Genomic DNA, 12,824 nt, shown 5'->3' on the forward strand with positions numbered 1-12,824 from the left:
ATAATGCTTCAGGCCCATGGGAGTTCAAGTTCACACTTTGAAAATGTAAAACTTCCAGAAAAAGAAGTCAATTAGACTACTTTTCCAACTCAGGCTGCATTTTAGTCCTGTATATCTTTTTTGAAAGTTTGGCCATCATAAAGCACCCTGCACACGGTAAGCAATTGGCGCGCGCCACTTGCGCTGAGCAAGATGCTCGGGCTCCTCAGCTCTCCGCAAACGCTGCGCTCTTTGCTCAGCAGAGGTGCCTCCCGGCCTGCCCCTAGCGGACGCACTGTGAACTGTGGAATCATGTGTTTAAGGAAACATTACATATTGTTGTTTTTTCTGATAGTAATGGATAATGGTGCCCACGTTAATCAATCAGACTAACTATAACTGTGTACAGTTTTGTTGACTTCGCTGGGGGCTGCCATTTTTGTTTGTTTCCGGCTACTGGCACATGCGCATTGTTAGCATGGCGTGAGCAATCGGCGCTTGCACCCCGCACACGCTGAGACATTTACCTCAAGAGACCAAAAATATCAAACACGTGAGAAATTTTCCACAGCCGCGCGAGAGGCAAAAATCTCACCAAAATACCCCCGCACATGATGAGAAAACAGCGCAGCGCAAGTGGCGCGCACCAAATGCTCACCGTGTGTGGGTCCCTTTAGTAACATAGTTTTCCCATAATGGTCATAATGGCAGCAGCACCCAAAATTGTGTTTTCTTCTATTCTGATGCAATATTACGTAATGGTTAACAGCATAATGACAATTTTTAACTAGAGGATCAGAGAGGCGATACCGCCTCCGAATATTGTACCACCAGCTGGAGCAAGCGCATTCGTACAGACCCCCACATACACAAAATAAGGGACACAGCCACCAGTCTTGTGCTTGACAAGCTGTAAAAATGCAATCAACAAGAATTTTCAAAATATGCAAAAAATATATATAACTAAAAATGGTACAATCAAATTAAAGTTCATCATAAGGTAGGTCAAAGTTCAATTTCAAGGTCACAGTAAGATTGCCAGTATATGACTTCCTATTCAACTTCAATAGTAACTATGGACCTATCTCTGCCAGTTTTAGAGATAAAAGGGAAGCAAAATTTGCAAAGTTCAGTTCATGGTGAAAAGTAGGTCAAAGGTCAATTTTAAGGTCACATTTAGATTGCCAGTATATGACTTCCTATTCAACTTCAATAGTAACTATGGACCTATCTCTGCCAGTTTTGGAGATAGAAGGGAAGCAAAATTTGCAAAGTTCAGTTCATGGTGAAAAGTAGGTCAAAGGTCAATTTCAAGGTCACAGTAAGATTGCCAGTATATGACTTCCTATTCAACTTCAATAGTAACTATGGACCTATCTCTGCCAGTTTTGGAGATAAAAGGGAAGCAAAATTTGCAAAGTTCAGTTCATGGTGAACAGTAGGTCAAAGGTCAATTTTAAGGTCACATTTAGATTGCCAGTATACGACTTCCTATTCAACTTCAATAGTAACTATGGACCTATCTCTGCCAGTTTTGGAGATAAAAGGGAAGCAAAATTTGCAAAGTTCAGTTCATGGTGAAAAGTAGGTCAAAGGTCAATTTTAAGGTCACATTTAGATTGCCAGTATATGACTTCCTATTCAACTTCAATAGTAACTATGGACCTATCTCTGCCAGTTTTGGAGATAAAAGGGAAGCAAAATTTGCAAAGTTCAGTTCATGGTGAAAAGTAGGTCAAAGGTCAATTTCAAGGTCACAGTAAGATTGCCAGTATATGACTTCCTATTCAACTTCAATAGTAACTATGGACTTATCTCTGCCAGTTTTGGAGATATAAGGGACTAAATGTTATAATTTTGGGGTTACCATAATGTGCCATAAATTTCCTACAGAAAAAATTAATTAAAATAAAGAAAAGGTCATTTTGGTCAAAATTCTTGAAATGGGAGGTGCTCTGAAGTTCCAGAAGTTCAAATTTGATGAAATAATGTCATTTTTGACCACAAGTTGTCTGCTTTACCAAGCCTTATGTTTTATTTTTCCAGAGTTTAAAATTTATTATCCATTACCGTACTGCACATTTTGCTTTCACCACCAATATGTACTTTTTGATACAGCGTAACTCGAAAACCGTATGGAATACAAAAAAACGGAGACCACCCCCAGTGTTGGGCTTTACATGCTCTACAAAATGCAAAAAAGAATGGGTCTCTAGCATTAACGGTTCCTGAATTAGAGACAGTTTTCAGTTTCGGTATCTTATGGCCGCTTCTCCCGTGAAAATGCACCGATTGACCCCAAATTTACGGATATGAAAGATGACCTGAAGGGTAACATTTTCCAATAATATTATTGGTTAAGTCTGTGTGGTGTCTGAATAACAGCGCAAATAATTTTTTTTTCGTAAAAAAATTAATTTTTTTGAAAATTTTGGCCCGTTTGACCTTGAAATAAAGGTCAAAAGTCAAATCCAAGGGCATATTTGAAATCTACACATATGACTTTTGGAAAGCCATCTGTAGAAATTTTTCCCATAATTCCTTCCGTAGGGTAGATAATTAGCATTTAATTTTGCCATTTTTGGACAAGGGTGCATTGCAATGAATGCCACACCTAGACCCCAATACCGACAAAGCCCAAATTTTACATGGAACGAGTTGAGATTATAGGTGACCTAAATCCAAGAGATGGGTATGGGGGCCCTTACCGTCTAGGAGGAGAAGCGGTAACGGTAACATGGCCACGGAGCCGGCGGAACGGACCGGACGGGACTAAAACCATGTGTACCGCCAGCGCTAACGCTGGTGGTACAATAATAAAATATACGTATCATGGATTTTCAGAAAATGTGACTAGCATAAGTTTTCAATCCTGTGGAACTTCAAAGTCACACCTTCAAAATGCCAATATGTGAAAAATTAAATTTGCACAAAAAAACTGTTTAACTGGCAGATTGCATTGCCTACTGAAGCTATATTTTAGTCCCATGTTTCTTTCCTGTAAGTTTGAGAACAGTAAGTGACATGGTTTTTCTTAAATGGTCATCATAGAAGCAGTGCCCAAAATAGTTTTTTTTTTTCAAATTTTGATGCAATATAACATAATGCTTAACGGCATAATGACCATCAATTTTTAAGAATAAAATATTAGTATCATGGATATTCAGAAAATGTGACTAGCAAAGGTCTTCAGGCCCATGGAACTTCAAAGTCACAACTTGAAAATGCCAAAATGCAAACAAGTCAGCACTGTTCTGAAATGGGTTTTTTTTCCCCATTTTTAACAATTTTTTAACATAAAACAAAATTAACAGTTTACTGCCATTTTTATATGATCAACTAAGAAAATTGATGAGATGGGAAAAATATCAATAGAACAGTGTTAAATGTCCAATTTCTTCCATTCTGAGATTCTGAACATAGTGAATGATTGAACCTGACAAACTGCAATGATATGAGTTTATTTCCATTTTTGAAACTTTTTTACACAACACACCATAAGTTTACCATCATTTTTACATAATCAACTAACAATGTTGTAAAGATGCAGGAAATATCAAACAAACGCTTTTATGCATCTTATTAGTTTAATAATGAGATTGTTAACATGCCTAAGAATTGAATCTGAGGAAATGTGAAAAAACAGCATACCTTTTAAAATAATGGCCCGATCATGCCGATTTTCGAACTTGACCTGTGTTTTAGTAAGATTGGTTATTCCTGTGAGTTTCATGACAACAGGCCTATTGTTTTTCCTTGAAATGTGTTTACAGTGTTGTATATATGCTGATTCCTGAAAAGTGAAAAAACAGCATAACTGCTACAATAATGGCCCGATCATGCTGATTTTCGAACTTGACCTGCGTTTTATGAATATTTATCAGTTCTGTAAATATAAAGCCAAAAAGTAAAACTGTCTTCCACTTATCGTGTTTACACTGAAAGTGCACGGCGCCGGCATCGGCGATGGCATCGGCATCGGCATCAGCGGCGACGACAAACGCAGGTGATGGCAATATGAACAGACACATCTGTGTCCGTACATAAAAATTCCAATAAAGCTGCCACTTAAACTTTTAATCTAGCTGTATTAACATATGAATTACCCCATTGAGTATGAGAATAATAAGGCACTGTTATTCATCTATAGCAGTTGTTGGGGTTACACAAAATTCTTTCTTTTTGCAAATGTAAACTCACTTGCAATACTAGAGGATCAGAGAGGCGATACCGCTTCCGGATATTGTACCACCAGCTGGAGTAAGCGTATTCGTATGGAAAACCAAAAACAAACAGGAACAACCACCAGTGTTGTGTTTGACAAGCTCTTCAAAATGCAATAAACAAGACAAGAAATATGCCCCTTCCCTTGAAATTAAAAAACAGCACAACTTTTATAAAAATTGTCTGATCAAGCCAATTTTCAAGACAATAGGCTTGTCAGTTTTCTTTGAAATGCATTATCAGTGTTGCATACATATTGAACGAAAGAAATAGGCCTATCTCTGCCTATCTTTGGAAATATAAGGGATAAAAAAATTTGCAAAGTTCAGTTCATGGTGAAACGAAGGTCAAAGATCAATTTAAATGTGACACTTAGATGTCCAGCATATGACTTCCTATTCACCTGTAGTATGCAATTCTGGACCCCTCTATAAAACCGGTCAAAAATGCGAACGCGCAATAATCGCAGGAGATGAAAAACATAGGGAAGCATGTGAAATAAAAATCTCCAAAAGTTTGGACAAAGGATTTGCTAGAGAAATTAAACCGGGACAGTTTGTCATTGTTACTTGGGGGGAGACTTTGTATACGCGATGTGACAATACTGTGGAACAGTCCGTGAAAATTCGACCTGGGACTTATTTATTAAACGTTGACAACGGGTGTGAAATTCAGGGGGATAATTATCTTTTACCGGGTGTAATTCACCAAATTGGGAAAATCGAAATCCATCCCATTCAACTAAATTTTTCCAAAGGCTTAAATTTAACCGATACCATCCGCGAAAACGACGCTCTGAAACTGTTAAAAAATTTAAACCAGAAAGACCTAGCCCTCCAATGGACCGTCCCATTAAAAGAAATAACATGGAACGACAAAAACTTTTGGGAAGACTTTATACCTGACTCAAGTAATGTATGGGGTTATTTAGGCACCTTAGCGTTAATTATGATTGTTACTGGAGTATTGATTGTGATCTTAAAGAAATGGTGGTTTACAAAATGTTTTAAGAAATTTCAGGGGAAGCGAAAGCCGAGAGCTATTACCTTGGAAACAAGACCAGAATCCACAACACTGATCGGGGACTCGGTATCTAATGAAATTCAATTTATCCCTAGGAAAATCAAAACTGCCAGCTCCGGACCCACCCAACTTCAGGCGCTATACACCCCACAGAGAGATGGGATGCTGATGTACACCGACATCGAATGATTTATATGGTGAGCTCGATTACTCATGTCGATACCCTTATTATTATGAATATTATTTTTTATTATAGCACTTAGCTGAAGGCTGTCACTCTGTTAGTGTGCGATTCCCCGCGTTGTGAGAAGAGACTCGGCGCCTAATCAAACCTAGCGAGTGGAACAGACTTCGTTTGAATTTTTAGTATTATGTATTAGTATGTATTTATATAGATTGTTTTTCAGGGATAATTTCCCGGTGTGGGGAGCGTATTTACTTTTGTATTTTTCAGATAACCAAGGACCCGGAGACCACTGTTGATCACGCACGCTAAATCCAACCCGAGACACGGAGACGTTCCTCCATTCGCGCCGCGTTCGACAAGCAGCTGCGTAGATACCCCACTGCAGATCAACCAAAGACGTACTTCGATTCGCGCCGCGACCGCAATCCATCAGCGCCGACGCCCACTGATACTCCACAACAGTTAGACTAATAGGTGAGCGGCAGAAGGCCAAAATTTTCAGATTTAGTGTCCCCTTTATACACAGACCTGAATTATATATCATTTGAAAGCTCAGAGTCTGCTGGTCAAAGTTAGCCATGATGTGGAAATGGCAATTGCCTGCGTAACCATGGAAACGGACAATTTCCAAGATGGCCGCCTGTTTTTTTGCATTTTTTCTAAAAATGCAAATCATTGATAAACATACCTAAAACATTGTCTATCATCTAACCTTTACATGTTTTGTGTTGAGGGAGGTTATGGGCTAAAAAAACACCATACCAGAATTTCAAGATGGCCGCCGTTTTCAAGATGGCCGCCATTGTTTGTGAAATATTGGTCAAATTTTATCATTTTATTCCAAAACTTTACATATAAAATCAAAACAACAATGTTCATATAACCTTTATTGCCTGGATTACATTAAGTAATTATTATTACATTACATTGTGGCATTTGGTTAAATTTGGGAGAGGTTTAAGCAGTCAATTTTCAAATATTCAAAATGGCTGCCATGAAATGCCTATTTCCATGATGTGGATTTTAGTTCAGCTAAATCATCACAAAATATCTTTAAATGCCAAACTCACACATATATTAGTGCTAGATGCTTGATGCTACATGATGCTTCAAACAACCTTTTCAAAATGGCCACCATTTTCAAGATGGCGTCCATTTTCCTGTTAAAATTCACTAAAATAGCATTTTCCAAAGGCAAAATTTATACAATAAAAAAAAAATCATATACAATATAAAAACAAAAAACCTCCAAAATTTTAAAAAAAGTTTTTGGCTTTGAATTGATGTTGTTTTATAAGATTTAAATTGTTTTTTAAATATGATAAATGCAAATTTAAATGTCATTTAAACGAAATGACATTATTTACACATTTTATGCTGGTGACTTCCTGTCAGTCAAATTCTCACATGAAAGTAAACAGCATGCAACAAATTATATCACTCTTCTAACATCGCTTTGAAGAATGCTGTGTGTTTCCCAAATTAAAAAAAAATACCAGTTAACTTCAAAATGACAGCCAAATCCAATATGGCCGCCCATGTTAAATTATCATTCTTATTTTTTGTATTGCACCTTTGTGGATTATCAATGTTGAAATTACTATTTTAAACATTTTGATACTTTCTATTTAATAAAGAGATTTTATTATGGTAATATTTAAGAGGAAATAAATTTAAGGTACCAAATATAGCAGAAAAATGACAATGACACCTCTATCATATCTATATTGTTTTCACTTGTAGTTGTGTTTTTTTCCCCATAATCCCCTTATGCAGGTCAGATTCCATAAAAAAAGAAGCTTTTGTCAGCAAGATATGAAATTGTCGGGGTTATGTGTTAATTTTTTAATGTCAAATTAAAAAAAATAGAACACAAATACTGGCTTTGATTACTAAAACAATAATTAGGCATAATTAGTAATGGATACACTGAAAAAGGGATACAGGAACCTTCCTATGCATATTGTTTATCAATATCATTATAATGCTAAATCATCCACGTACATTTGATCTATTCTTTTCAGTATATCAAATGCTGACACAGCTTCTTGGATTGTTTTCCATACATTTAGAATGTTAATAACAATTTGGATTCACCAAAATGCTATGGCAGGTAACATGAGGTGACAACTTTATTAGGTTCTTAGATAAAGATGATTTGATTGCAAGGGATGCTGTATATCATGCATCCTCTCTTTCCTCTTACAGGGTACAGTGTATATAAGTACTAGTAAAACCAATCTGACTTATCACCCCTCAATGAAATCTGGTAATCTATATGATGCTGCAGTCTATCAACTGATAGCAGAAATAGATTATGACCTGATGGCAAACAATAAAGCTTTTACACTGCTAGTATCTAGTCTTCTTGACAGGTAGTGATTTCTGCTCCTTTCTAGTGTGGCGTCCAACTATCGAGGTGAAAAGCTCAAAATGAGACTACAAAGCATTATGGTGATGCTGTTTCATTTTCTTGTATAATACGGACAAGGGAAGTTCACTAGCTGTTATGTGTTGTAGTAAGATTTCTTTAGGTGACACTATCAAAGCTGCCCAAAGAATCATACAAGACCTGAGCTCATCAATCTCACTAGATCCATAAGATACAGTGACAGAAGATGCTGATCACTTGTCTTCCAATTAATCAATGTATACAAAGCAGTTTCTATCTTGAAAACACAGAAAAAAGGTCTTTCAGAATACTACCCCTTACCAAGTGACATTAGTCTCAGAAATTAAGCCTATTTGTCCCAGATTTGCTTTAAAGTTTGTTTTTTGGATTAACCAACTTAGATGCATTTAATGCAGCGAGCAGTGAGTTTCCATCATCTGATGGTGTACACAGAAGATGCCTGGCTATTGCTGAATGCTGAAGTTCTTCCACCTCTACAAGTAGGACTTGCTGCACAATGATTTTGGGTCTTGTAGTTTGATAGATACCTTTCACAGCCACGGAATTTGCATCTCCTATGGTGATATTAGAAGGATTAATGACATACATTGCTGAGTTAGAAGTAGAAAGGCAGCAAGATGGTGTCTACATTCCACATGACATTGTGTCATGCTGTGATGGTGGTCATATTATCCATGAGGGTGACGACAACATTGACATTAGTGCAGAAACTACGGATGGGAAAACACCTTCCATGCTATGGTGAGCCAGTAGTTTTTCAAGAGCAAGTTCTACACCTCCCTGTGAGTATGTAAAAGAATCCCATTAGAAGTTGGGAAGTCCAAGTCACTTGCTCTCTCTGATAAATCCAATTCACCAATGGAATGCACACCATTTTAGAAACCTAAGAAACTTGCTGAGCCACCAAGAAGAGAGGTTTTAGAACAGCTCAATTATTACAAAGAGAATGTAATGCAAGTTAATGTTATTGCATGGAGTCTTTTGAGAATGTCCCATCGAAATCTCCTACCTGTAAACAATAAAGTTTAGCTTTGGCACCTGCAGGTCATTTCTTTCTGGACAGGATTCAATCAGCTGTCTGTGAAGAAAACGACCTATACTGAAGTTGCATATATGCCACTTCTTGATGTTAAACCTAATGACATGTACACATTTTACATCACAATGTTGAAGTGTTGGGGTATGAGTGCTTCACTTGCACAGCAATTTGTTGTACAAACGGACGACCAACAGCTATATGCCATAGCCCAACAAATAAACTGGTCTTTTCCTGAAGAGTTTGGTTGCCATGTCATTTGTATGGGTGGTTCCCATACACTGTCATGCTTCATTGCTTCTATCGGGAAAATTTGGGCCGTTGCAGATTTGTTGGCCATTGGTGGCCATTGTAGAGTCTGATGTTTATGCAGCATCCACTTCAACGAAGAGGGTTGTGTGGAAAACAATTCAACATGGCAATAAGTGGGCTTACTTTGGCATTTAAAGCTTTGATATCTCTCAGATTGTCAGCTTTTTATTTTGGTACCAAAGAAAGAATAGCGAAGTTTCACAGTTGGTGTGGTATGAGGTGTCAAATGTGTAGGAGTTTTACAAGTCTTGTGCTGTGGGTTTTGTGGGTGACCAACATGTATCTGAGAGTATGTCTGAGGATCTGCTGCCAAATTTCTCAGATTTCCAGGCCTGGGGATGAGGGGAATTTCCTACATTTCAGTTTTGGGACTGCCTCCTTCAAGCTCTTCTTTTTAACTTTGTTAGAACAGGTTGCACTGGTTACCGGGAGATGCAGCTTGTGTCAGTAAGGGCAATGTTGCCCAAATTGTTTGCGAAAAACTATGCTCAAAGGACCCAGTGTACCTACTAGATATGTCAGAATCCATATTCTCTGGGGACATGTATTGAAATTGATTAGGATTTTGATGAAAGAGCATGAGTGACAGGTCACTAATGTTGATACAAAGAACACGTTCAGGGTTTAGCATGTATATGTGTTCGTGGGTGTGTGTGAGTAGATAACGCATGCAGGCACAAGCATTTTAAGGTATATATGAGAGTATGGGTACTTAGAAATGTACTGAGATAAAATTTTGAAGATAATTGAAGCGGCAAAATAGTGTATTTATGTGCTCCTTTCTTTACTGAGAAGTCAACTTGATAATTATAGACCGCAGAAATGCATCATGGATTTGCAGTGGGTTATATGGACTGATGCACTTCAAATAAAGATAGGTCCCTGTTTTAATATGACAGACATTTTGGTATTGGTAAATACATTAAATTTGATAGATCAAAAAGATATTTTTTTTAAATTGTCTACATATTTCCAAACTATGGGATTTCTTTTTACTGTGACAATCGCGCACAAAGGTTCACAACAAGAAACACAGTATTAACTTTGACTTGACTTAACATGTGTTAGTACATATAAATATTGGAAAATCCAAAAATTGTTTATTATAAGTGAAAAGTTGCAGTAATAGCACATCACCTACAATTATTTTTCTTTTACAACCATATATGTAGTAATGCTTTGCGAATAATTTCATCCTTTAGATGTGCATAATACAATTTTGAGAAAAAAACTCCATTTGGCGGCCATCTTGAAAATGGTGGCCATCTTGAAGATGTATTTAGCATCAAGTAGCATCTAGCACAAATATGTATGAGAGCTTGGACACAAAAATTATTTATTTGATGATTTAGCTGAATCAAATTCCAAGTTACGGAAATTTGCATTTCATGGCAGTGAGTCATTTTGAATATTTAAGAAATGACTGCTAAAATATCACTGAAGTTAAACCAAATGCCATAATGTAATAAATTAATGACTGCTTTGTATAATTCATTCCATAATAGTCATATGGACATTATGGTTTTGATTTTATATGTAAAGATTTGGAATAAAATGAGCAAATTCGAACACTTTCCACAAATGATGGTAGCCATCTTGAAAACGGTGGCCATCTTGAAAATGGTGGCCATTTTGAAGAAGTTGTATGAAGCATCATGTAAAATCTAGCATCTAGCAAAAATATGTTTTGAACTTGGTAATAAAAATAATTTTTTTGATTATTTAAGTGCACAAAAGCCTACCTCATGGAAATAGGCATTTCATGGTGGCCATGTTGAATATTTGAAAATTGACTGCTTTACCATCCCCCAAATTTAACCAAATGCCATAACTAAATGAAAATATACCTACTTTGTATAATTCATGCAATAACTATTTTGTGGACACCACAGTTTTGATTCTATATGTAAAGATTTGGAATAAAATGATAAAATTTGACCAATATTTCACAAACAATGGCGGCCATCTTGAAAACGGCGGCCATCTTGAAATTCTGGTATGGTGTTTTTTTAGCCCATAACCTCCCTCAACACAAAACATGTAAAGGTTAGATGATAGACAATGTTTTAGGTATGTTTATCAATGATTTGCATTTTTAGAAAAAATGCAAAAAAACAGGCGGCCATCTTGGAAATTGTCCGTTTCCATGGTTACGCAGGCAATTGCCATTTCCACATCATGGCTTACTTTGACCAGCAGACTCTGAGCTTTCAAATGATATATAATTCAGGTCTGTGTATAAAGGGGACACTAAACTCCTTAAATAAAGCACTTTTTGGGGTTTTGCCGCTCACCTATAAGGAGACGTCCCTTCATTCTAGAAGCGACGAACTACGAAACCATTACGCGAAAGAAAAAAAAAACAAAAAAACAAACGAACTATTGAGATGACCTCTCATTATTTATACTATAAATTATAGCAACGACCATTGTATATATAACCTGCTACCGTGATGTACATAGACTACAGTATCCAGGCGTGGGCACTTTCCCGGGATTCCCCACGAAGGGTTTAGACGGGTTTTTCCCCATGTCCTGAGAGCATCGGGTACCGGATTTTACTCCGAGTTCCGATGCTTTTGAATTAAAAAAGATGTATATATACTTATGATTTTAAGGATACAAGAATAATAGAATAATAGAATTATATTAAAATGTTAAGCAACGTATTAACGAAGTAAAAATTGTATTGCATAAATTTTTTGGTGAAAAAGGAAGGCGTGTACAGACTAGTAATTTATCCAACCTGAGTCGCGGGCTTGAGCGCGCAACTCATAATACGTGTCAAAGTTTATAGCTCTTATAATCTCTTTTCATATCTCATCTCCTTTAAAGTTTATCGCTCTTATCTAAAGTTAATCTCTTTTTCATATCTCAACTCCTTTAATGATAAAGTTTCAATAAAGATATTCAATAAAGTCTGTCACGCAAATTTACGTATAAAATCAGGCTGCGACCATAATTTTACCATAATTCCTTTTGTTTAGGAGACATATAGCATTGAATTTTCAAAAAATTTGACAAAGTTGCATTTCATGGAGTGTCACGCCCAAGCGATTGCACCGACTGAGACAATAAAACCAGGGGGTTCAAGTTGAGATTATATGTGACCTAAATCCAAGAGATAGGGACACAGGTCTGTGTGGTCTAGGAGGAGAAGTGGAGCTCACGGAGCCGGCGGAGCCGTATGATACTGGTCGGGACTAAAACCATGAGTACCGCCAGCATACATGCTGGTGGTACTAATTAAACAACATTAACCTGCTTATCACCAATTCCTAATATTATGTAACACAGTATAGAGAGCTTAACCTATGGGACTTTACAGTAAAATCTCAACGTGTGTTTTATCTAATCTCATTTAATGGCCAATTGAAAATAAATTAGGCAAATGACTTAATAGCCCTGAATTTAACTAGTGATTACCCAAGGGAAAATTACATACTACCACCATCCATATACATGTATTGACCATATATCACTCTATAGCACTGCATTAACTGCTTCCAAAACAGAAAACAATCACACTGATTTTCCAACACAGCTGCACTTCAGTCCTATGAAACTTTTCAGTAAGTACCATAAGTAACATGGTTTTCCCTTGATGGTCATCCTGGCAGCAGTGTCCAAAAATGTTTAATAATAAAATA

At 36.8% G+C, this 12,824-nt stretch overlaps 1 protein-coding gene across 1 annotated transcript in view; it reads right to left on the reverse strand.

The window, feature by feature from the left end:
- Positions 1 to 12,824, reverse strand: part of LOC106162098 (uncharacterized) — a 189,048-nt gene that overhangs the window by 125,681 nt on the left and 50,543 nt on the right. The gene's annotated exons all lie outside the window — the stretch shown is intronic.

The sequence above is a fragment of the Lingula anatina genome, chromosome 2 (assembly GCF_051362555.1).
Source record: "Lingula anatina isolate TDL-2025a chromosome 2, LinAna3.0, whole genome shotgun sequence".
Taxonomy (NCBI): domain Eukaryota; kingdom Metazoa; phylum Brachiopoda; class Lingulata; order Lingulida; family Lingulidae; genus Lingula; species Lingula anatina.